We start from the raw sequence: 10,658 nt of genomic DNA on the forward strand, positions 1-10,658 counted from the left end.
TTATTAGGGCTTTATTTTTTTAAATTTTAACAAAATACCTCACATATTATCAAACGTTGTATCGCCTCTACAAGCGGGGATTTACTGCGTTTGAACTTGGGGGAGGTTACATGTCATTGATATGAAGAAGTATATATATTTTTTTTTTCAAAAAATATATGTCCCTAATGTACATCGAAATAGAAATAAATGTATAAAATGTCATATGAAATTTGACACTAACACTACAACCCAATTCAGTCAGCTGGGTATTGCTGCTACCTTTTCTTGTTCTACCATGAATGCTTGGTTTACATTTACGTCAAATGAAAACTCATCTGAAATCCATTGGATTTCATTTGACGTTTATGCAATTGACAGTTGAAATCGAATGGATTTCGTAAATGTAAACTTACTATTAGTTATCCTTTCAAATTCAACCCCCATGTCTAGAGTATGACATGAAAACCAAAAACAACATTTGTTTATTTACATTTGAAAGTCGGCAAAATTTCTAAAAAAATGTTCAGAAAAAATCGGATATCAGAGCCCTCTTGTTAGCTGGGTGGTTACTTTCCTAGAAAAAAATTTCCAGCAAGAACTTTCTCGGAGAGTAAGTATTTATTCTCTTTTACAAGAAAAATTTAAAAAGTAAACAGACACCTTCCATGCGAAAACTAGCACGCAATCAGCTGATTTGCCAAAACAGAAGAATTTTCCCGCCATTAAAGGAACCAAACAAGCAAAAATTTTGTATTTTATTCAAAGGTCTGTACGATAACTTTCCCAGCAACATCTCTCTGTGAATTTTACTCTCTCAAGCAAGACAAATTGCTTGATATTTTGATATATTAAACCAAATGAAACAAAAACATTAAATTTAAAATTGCATTTTACGTATTTAAAGCGATAATCCTATTCACACCGCTTTGGAAACTAACAGCCTGTTTTTGTAAAAAGTTTTTTCCTATTCGTTCGTCGATTTCATGAACGAAGACACAATTTGGTTTTCATAGCGGTTGACATTTGTATTCGTGTGACAAATAAATGAAAGCTTTTTATTTTCGACATTTTTTTGGTTTTCGTAACAAAATCAGACGAACGAATACGTCAAAAATAAACGACTGCAAAAGACCCATCGTTTTGAATGAAAATTAAATAATTTAAGTAATAAAAGGCACAAAACACATGCAAACTGGAGGGGAATGCAATTTTATTTCCATAGAAGCACACGCGTATATGTACATCCGTTTCTTTATATTATCACAATTATTTTTGGACAAATTTGTTTACATTTTTTTCTTATTTTTTGTTTGTCATCTGTTCATCGGGGTTGCCATCAAGTAACACATATTATCTTTGTTCCTTTACTTTTTTAATGGTAAGAGTGGTAAAGGAGAAAAGTATCAAAATTGCTCTCTCATGAACATTTTTACCAGAAAAGTAAAGGAACGGAAATAGCAGCAATGCCAAAAAGGAATCAATTTTTGTCTTTTATTTCACAGTTTTTAATTTAGTTTTGTCAGCGTTCGACTTTTTCTTCTGGTTTTCGTCCATTTTTTTCTTCATTGTGAAATAATCGTCAAACAAAAGTCGAAAAATCAATTCTGCCATTTTTTACCTGCAGAAATTTGTCTGGTAGCCTGTGGTAGAAGAGAAAGCCATTTCTGCTCTCTCTCCTCTCTCACTCTCTTAAAAATTGTTTCCAGTTTTGCCACTTTTCGGGGTTAAGGAACGCTTTGCAGGTTAAAAATGGTAACAAATGGTAAAAATGGTAACCTCAGGAAAGTATAGGAACACAGCTATTATGTACAGATGCCTATGAGAAATTCACAAAGTAAGTAATATGGAAACCCTGAAATATAAAAGCTTTTCTGAATAGACGAAAGAAAAACGAATGGTTCGTACAATTTTACAAGAACCAAATTTTGAACGTATACGGTTTAGTGCGAACGGTTCGTGTGACAGGCAAGCATTTTAACAAAAACAGGCTGTAAAAAAATATGAAATTGTGAAATTTTCTTGGTCGAAAATAGGTCTGTACGATAACCCAAAAATTGTACAAATTCGTACCAATTTTTACTGAATGCTGCTCGATAACAAAATTGTCCAGCAAAAGAGTGCGAGTTTGGAGAGTTTTGTGACTGAGAACTTGCAAATTTTTGCTGGGAAAATTTGTAAGTTCGGTCAGCTGACTTTTAATCAGCTGTTCAGTCAGCTGTGTATTGCTGCTACCTTTTCTTATTCTACGATGAATATAAGCCGTGGGGATTAGTTACTGTAACCATTTTAAAACGATCCGAGGCAGGTCCATGGACTGCGCATTGCGCGAAATATTGTGTGGGAGGTACCCAAAAGGGTTAACAGATATTGTTAATATTCGAACATGATTTAATTGTGAAAGAAATATTACAATGCAGTTTGGACCAGTGCCAATCACTCCTTTCGATGGTTATAGTGCCGCTTTAATTTGTCGCCGTGGGTTTTTGGAGTTTTTCGTCCATGTGTCAGGAAGTCCATACGAAAATCATTACATATTTCTCTGGAAACATGGCACAAAGTATTGTATTGCCACCGTCTTTGCTGTCGTAAAAAGCACCGCGAGGACAATCTGCTACAAGCAATGTTATGTCGATCCAACAAGTGTTCCTTAACTGCACATGTGCCAAAAAATTTGAAAATTATGTGGAAGGTACTCGAAGGAATGGACCTATAAAGTCCATATTAGAAGCTGATCTACGTCCGGAGGAAATATTACGACAGGCAAAGTTTGGACCAAATCGTGTTCTCCCTTCGAGAGTTAACGTGTGCATCATTTTTGCGAAAACTTTTGAACTTTTATGAGGACCGATACGGCCCATCTTCAAAATTCATCTAAGTTTGGACAAAATATTACGGCAGCTAAATTTTGGACCGAATCGGTTAATCCGTTCGATAGTTATCGTGCGCACCAGCCAGCCATACGGACGGACACGGCTTAATCGACTCCAAATTGTCTGAAACGGATTTCTCCAAATATACTTGGAGTCTAAAACTATTAGCTCTGTTCCTTTACGTGCAAGAATCTACTTTTGCTACTTTTGCCGGTTTTACCACTTTCAAAAGTAAAGGAACAGACCAATTATTTCGATGATGGCACAATTTTTATCGTATCAAAGTGTATATACCCTCTTAAGTGTATAAAAACGTGCAAAAAACGTTTTATCATATTATTCCCTTTCTACACCATTACCATTAGCTAATTAACATGTATAAAATGCAATTAATTTGTATGTATTTATATATACATACATATGTATATATCATGGCACAATTACCCAGGTAGCGGTATCACACCAGCTGTTCGAATATGAAAAAGGGAAGAAAACTGAATTTGTAAATAAATAATCTTATGCTAAGTTTACATTTACGAAATCCACTCCATTTCAACTGTCAATTCCATAGCTCAAACGTCAAATGAAATCTCATCTGGATTTCATTTGACGTTTAACCTATGGAATTGACAGTTGAAATCGAGTGGATTTCGTAAATGTAAACCAAGCATTACCTTTTTGACTATTTCTTATAACCCTGCGTTTACAAATGACAGGACAGTTGAGTTCATGTATTGATTGCCAAAAACCCAAAACATGCCTGTGTGACGCGGGCGTCCAGACAACTGCAAAAACAGTTGTAATATTATGAATAAAAATCATCGAATTCCTTTTGTTTTCCGTTCACATATTTTGTTTTTGTTCATGTTCTTTTGTTTTCAGCACATTTAAATTATCATCTCAATTCTTTTTCACCAAAATTTCAAAAATTTGTTAACCCGATTGTCTTTGAAAAAATGATGGACAGCTGGGAGACAAACGACAAATATGTGTATGTGTTAGTAAATCAGAGTTGTATTTGAAGACAAACTGTCTGGTGTAAACGCCTAGTAAAAGCTCAAAACGGTGTTATGAACAGAAAAGACAACTCGTACTCTGCTTGTGTTTCCATTTCTTTGAAATTAGCCGACTCATTGTTCAGGCATTCCGTTTCTTCATAATTATTGCAATCCAGTTAAATTATAGAAAGGACTTGGCTCAGCATTTGGCATTAAACGTTTTTTTTTTTTGTGCTTCCTTTTTCATATAAGAGGGGGGAAAGTGGTCTTCGCAAATACATGATTTAACCGACAATCCAATACCACATACTATTTCGCTCCAGTTACGTTTCCTCTTTTCATCTTTCGGGACAGTGAAAAATACCCGTTTCCGTGATTTTCTCGTTTTTTTTTTTTTGCAAACGATACATTTTCGCATTTTTATTTTTATGCAAACAATCGAAGTATTACGCAAAATCAATTTAAAATCAAAAAGATTTTTTTTTGAAATATTGCCTGTTAGGCCATGGTAGAACAAATACAAGGTAAAGTTAATACTACAACAAATACAACTCGAACAACAACCACAAAGGAATTTGTTTTTGTTTGTAACGTTACTGCCAGTTGTATTTGTAAACAAAACAAGGAAATGTCTATAAATTATTGGAATTTAAAAAACTAATAATTTTTCACATTTGGTTGAATATTTTGGAAAACATGAATGAAAATTCGTTACATTTTCAATTTTTATGTTTCCACATCATTCCACTAAATGCATAAATTCTCGCAGAAAGTAGAATTCTTGCAGAAAAGTTTGGGGTCGCTGGAAATTTATAGAAAAAGGAGAAGCTGTTTCAATGTTTTGTTTTAGAAATCAAAGAAGCACATGTTTATTAGGGCTTTATTTTTTTAAATTTTAACAAAATACCTCACATATTAACAAACGTTGTATCGCCTCTACAAGCGGTGATTTACTGCGAGGCTTATCGTTCGAACTTGGAGGAGGTTACATATCTTTGATATGAAGAAGTCTTTCTGGGAAATGGTTTTTTTCCGAATGATATATTTTTTTTCTCAAAAAATATATGTCCCTAATGTACATCGAAATAGAAATGAATGTATAAAATGTCATATGAAATTTGACACTAACACTACAACCCAGTTCAGTCAGCTGGGTATTGCTGCTACCTTTTCTTGTTCTACCATGCTGTTAGGCCATGTTTATATTATAGCCTTTTGCAGGGGGACATTTAAAACCTATTATATATAAACGTACTATTAGGGCAAAGATCATTTTTAATGATTTTTATTAATTTTCTCGTTTAGAATTAATCTTAATGATCGAAATTTTTTGCAAGTGAAAAAGGAAAGCCAAGGACTCGAACCCACACAGCCACCAAATTATGTGACCGATTTCGCTGTTTGTTGGGCAGCTCTTCAGACATATGTTTGACAAATAAATTCAAATTAATCGACATAAATTTGAAAAGTCGTTGCGTCTGTATTTGATTTTGACAACTGATTTCACAAAAACAGTTAAAAAAATAAAAATACAGCAGATTGTCACTTCTACCTTATATAAATATGCCTTGGATTGGGTATATAAAAAAGGCTCAACAAATTCAACTTCAACTTGAATTGGGTATGAATGGCAGAATTGGACAGTTGCGTCCAAAATAATAGCAGTGCGGAACTACTATGTACGAAAATTGCAATAATACCGCTATAAATCCTTAAATTAATTTAATTATCTACACCAGGAGAATGCTTATAAGGTCCCAGACCTCACGGGCTAAAATATTTACATAAATATGCAAATATTAAGAAACTCCATTGAAGTTTTCTGCTCAGGAAAGTTTTTTCGTTTGCAAAATAATAGCAGTGTAATACCCCGGTTACACTATAGAAGGTTAACCCACTGGGTTTAATAGATCCAGTGGGTTAATCTTTGCTGGTTACAGTTAGCTTTTCGAGGATATAAGCTGTCAGCTGATGTTTGTTTACGTATACATACAAAATAACACATAAGCTTTGTTCCAGAACTAAAAAGTTTTTACAATTTTTACGACTTTTACACATTTTACCCGAAACCCCGTTCCCGTACACAAAAAAGTTGTTAAATGTTTACTTCTCTTTAAACAAAAATGGCGCCGAATGACGCTCTCTTTAAAAAAATAGTAACATAGATGCTGGCGTCCGATTGGCTGGTACGCCGACTTCGACATTTGTTCCAGGTTTTTTTTACGTTTTTTCAATTTTTCCGTTCCCGAACTTTTTGAAAAAAAAACTTTTGTGTGAGAACAATTTTTCTCTCTTTCTCTCTTTTACGAGTTTTACTATTGAAAAGTACGGGAACAAAGCTATCAATATCGAAAACAAAAATAGTTTCCAAAAATTAAAATGGTAACTATTGATGCAACAAGTATTTAAACAGTATTGTGATTGACTGGAAAACAAAAAATATGGGACAAAATGCATAAATAGTGAGCAAAGAAAACATTTACGAAAATGTAATAAAGTCGTGTTTTACACTTGTACGATTTCTCGTATGAGATATCTTCCCCTCTTTGCTCATATTCGTATATTTTACACGCAGGGATACATTTTTGTGTTATGGTACTTTTTGTTAAAAAAGTGTCTAATGTAAAAAAATAAATAATTTTATGATTTTCAAATAACTTTATACCCCGGTTACACTTAACCGGATTAACCCAGTGGGTTTGGATCAGGGTGGAATAATAAGGTGTAACGTCAAAAACAGCTGATCTTCATACCAGTTGTCAAAATGCGTTATTGTGAATAAAATCACATACAAAATGTAAACAAGCAATTCACAGTAATGCATTATTGTGAGCAAATTTGACGGTTGACATGATTTGATGTAACACCTTCTTAATCCACCATGGTTTGGATTTAAAATGTCAATTCCATAGCGCAAACGTCAAATAAATCCTCTCGAAGTGGGTTAACCCGGCAAAAAACTCTAGTGTAACCGTGCTATTAGATTTATAAAGGCCATAATATCTCATACGACCAATCGTAACCCTGCGTTTACAAATGACAGGACAGTTGAGTTCATGTATTGATTGTCAAAATCGCACAACTTGTCTGTGTGACGTAGGCGTCCCGACAACTACAAAAACAGTTTTAAAATTTTGAATGAAAATCGTCGATTTCTTTTTATTTTCCGTTCACATATTTTGTTTATGTCCACGTTCTTTTGTTTTCAACACATTTCAATTATTATTTCACCTAGTTTTACAAAAATGCCAAAAATGTCTTCCTTACTGTCTGTGAAAAAATGATGGACAGCTGGGAGACAAACGACAAATGTATGTATTTGTTAGTAAATCAGAGTTGTATTTGAAGACAAACTGTCTGGTGTAAACGCCTAGTAAAAATGTAAAACACGACAAACTCTGTTGTAAAAACAGTTGCAACTTTTCGTACTTTTTGAGCATAGTTGCATTTTTTTGCACATACATCGAATACAACACTGCATTTTTGGTGGATTTGTGCCGGATTTAAAATAAATCCAGCCGTGAGAGGATTTAATTTTTGTATGGCAAATCTGGTCAGATTTGACCAGATTAATGGTCTATTCCTTTACTTTTGGAAATGGTAAAACCGGCAAAAGTAGTAAAAGTTGAAAACTACTCCCATAGGAATTGTATCAAGATCTATTTAACAGGTCACGTAAGTAGCACAACAACAACTCTATTTTCGCCGAAAATTCTTCAATATGTCAAAATGTTTGTTTACGTTTTCATACAATTTATTCACAATAACAAAATAGTTGACAGATTGAAACCAATCAGCTGGCCGTTTTACGCCACCTTATAATTTCATCATGGAATTGTATGGTGTCCGAAGTAAAGGAACGCTTTTCGAGTGCTATAAGTAAGCCAAGTAAAATGAACATGTTAAAAGCTATTCATTTATAACTTTTTACAGTTGAAAAGTATTTTGGAATAAAAATAAGACGAAATACTGACAATAGCTCCGTTCCCGTACTTTTTAATAGTAAAACTCGTAAAAGAGAAAACTGTAAAAAAAATTATTCTCACATAAAAGTTTTTTGAAATAGTTCGGGTACGGAAAAATGGAAAATACGTCAAAAAACTGGAACAAATGTCAAAGTCAGCGTACCAGCCAGTCAGACGCCGACAACCACTTTACTATTTTTTACACGCTCAAATTCTTCGAGTAAAAAGTTTTTAAAGAGAGCGTCATTCAGCGCCATTTTTGTTTAAAGAGAAGTGAACATTTTACAACTTTTTTGTGTACGGGAACGGGTTTTCGCGTAAAATCTGTAAAAGTCGTAAATATAGTAAAAACTTTTTAGTTCTGGAACAAAGCTAATATGTGCAAAAATGTGGATCATCACTCCCTTTAGTGCATCACTGCAGCCCATAAACATTAAAAATTTTAAATTTGTCAAGGAAGAAGATATCGGTGGTATTTTCTCAAAAGTTATTTCTCTTCTCTCTCTTTTGGAATCGTGTGAATTGTTGAACTTTTGAATTCTTCGCCTTTCTTCATTTTTGACATTTCGTTTCGACATTCAAGTTTATATAAACACGTGTTCAATCTGAAAAATAGAATTTGGCTGTAATTTTTATGTTCGGTACTAGTTATCTACGAACAATTCATATTAAAAATTTATGGGTCTATCTTGTATTGCCACTAAACTTGAGTTGCGTTGTCAGTTGTCTGCGCGACTGAGACGAAATGTTGTACCATTAATGTCAACTCAACTGGGTGGTCGATAAACATGTTATCGATCAGTGTTTTTTCAAACTTGTGACCTCTATTCTCCAAAAAAAATAAACATTTTAAAAATAATTGCGCTTTGGATAACTCTTTTGTGTATTCTTGACAATATTTTAATACTTTGGCTGAGTTTTCGAGCAAATTTGGAAAACAACCCAAGATTGGAATATAACCTGCCCATTGAATCTTCGGTTCGTCAAGTTTTACTTGCTGTCCCAAAAAATGGTAAGTTCGGTGGAATTAGTTTTTGATGATGAAGAAAATGTACAGGACATTGCATCTATTAGAAGAAATTTGGGGGACAAGTCGAATCCATTGGAATTGCCATCTGCACTGTAAGCTGATGATCATGTGGAAAGATCTGTATAATCAGTAAATTATTTCAAATTACGCCTTAAATATTTTCTATTGCCAAAGGATGCCGCGTTTTACGTTGTGGAAACGTTAAAGGATGACTTCAAAGTAAGTTACAGATCAACAGCAATACCCCCACTTGTAAAAGTGTGCTCAGCGTTGCGATTCTTGGAGGAGGGAAGTTTCCAAAAGTCCCATGGCAATGATTTCAATAATTGCATGGGTCAATCTACATTGTCGAAAGTATGGAAGGAAGTTGTCCACTTGATAGAGGACAAATTGTGCCAAAATTGGATCGTTTCGAAGTTGACAGAGGAGGAAAAAAGGCAAAATAATAACCATTTTTATTCAAAAACGAAAATCCCTGGTGTAGTTGGCTATATAGATGGAGGATGTTCGTCATTTGTACTTAAACTGAACCTACTGTATTTGTCACCAAATTCATTTGCAAAAGATTTGCTGCTGTCCGCTCCAAAGGCGATAAATTCACTTATTGTGATGGACCACCACGATCGATGAAGTTTATTTTATTTTGAGGCATTTTCTTTTTCAACTTTGCTTTAAAGTGAATCCAGACTCTGTCACTCTTCATACGTTCGTGTTGGAGGTTCATGGCTGTTTAAACTGTCCGAAATGGACCTCCACGCTTCATCCGCTGTGGCTTTGGTTTCACCAAAACTCCCGAACTCCTCGGGCTAAGTTTGGATTTTCACTCAGTTTATCAATTAATATTTTTTTATTAATATTAATAATAAAACTGGTGCTTTGTCGTTATTTTCACCATATTGATACACAAAATTAATTAATGATGCAAAGAATCAATAATTGTTAATAAAATGTTTATTTTTCCTTCTATTTTACTTCTTGTTTCTTCGAAAATGTTCACTGCAACTGAAAATTTGTGGTTGCTGAAAAACAGCCGCTTCGTCAACTGAGATTCGCAACTTCAGTTGAGAGTTGCCATACGTGGATCAATTTTGACAACTGGCAACGCCACTCAACGATAATTGTTATCGAAGATCGACCCCTTAATTTTATTTGATATATTGAAATAATTATGTTTATAGTGCCCATGAATTTTACGCTTCGATGTGTGATACCAAGAAATAAGCGGCCTAGTGAAGAAATAAGCTAAGCAGAAAAATTAAGCTAAGAGCTTGCAGATAGATTACACTATACAACACTTAAAAAGTCATTACATTTAAAAATCTGTTTTAAGAGCATGTCAAGACTATACAAATTGTCAATGTCGACTTTTAGTCGTAAATAATTGCTCTGTTCCAGAACCTGCAAGAAGCTACTATTTGTTGCTACGATAAAATTTTTTCCTTTATGTTATCGGAAAAAATAGTAAAAATTAGTAGATTCTTGCAGTTCTGGAACAGACCAAATGTAATCTATCTGCAATAACGGTAAGGGTTTTTAGCGGTTGTTAAAAAATTTGAACTCGTTTCAAAGTTATCTACGTTTAAATGTTTTAGTTCAGGTTGCATAATTTTTAGTGGCTGTCACTGTATGCAGATGTCCGATAATATATACTATTTTATTTTTTTGCATTCTCAATCGATTTTTTTTTAAATTACCTTATTTTGACCTTTGAGAATAAAAAATTTGATGACTTTTTAAATATGCAAACTGATGCTAATGCTCAAAATGATTGCTATTTAAAGTTTGGCGAAATGGTCAATCGCTATTTGAAACT

Source organism: Musca autumnalis, unplaced genomic scaffold (genome assembly GCF_047663935.1).
Source record: "Musca autumnalis isolate F117 unplaced genomic scaffold, ASM4766393v1 scaffold_3, whole genome shotgun sequence".
Classification (NCBI taxonomy): Eukaryota; Metazoa; Arthropoda; class Insecta; order Diptera; family Muscidae; genus Musca; species Musca autumnalis.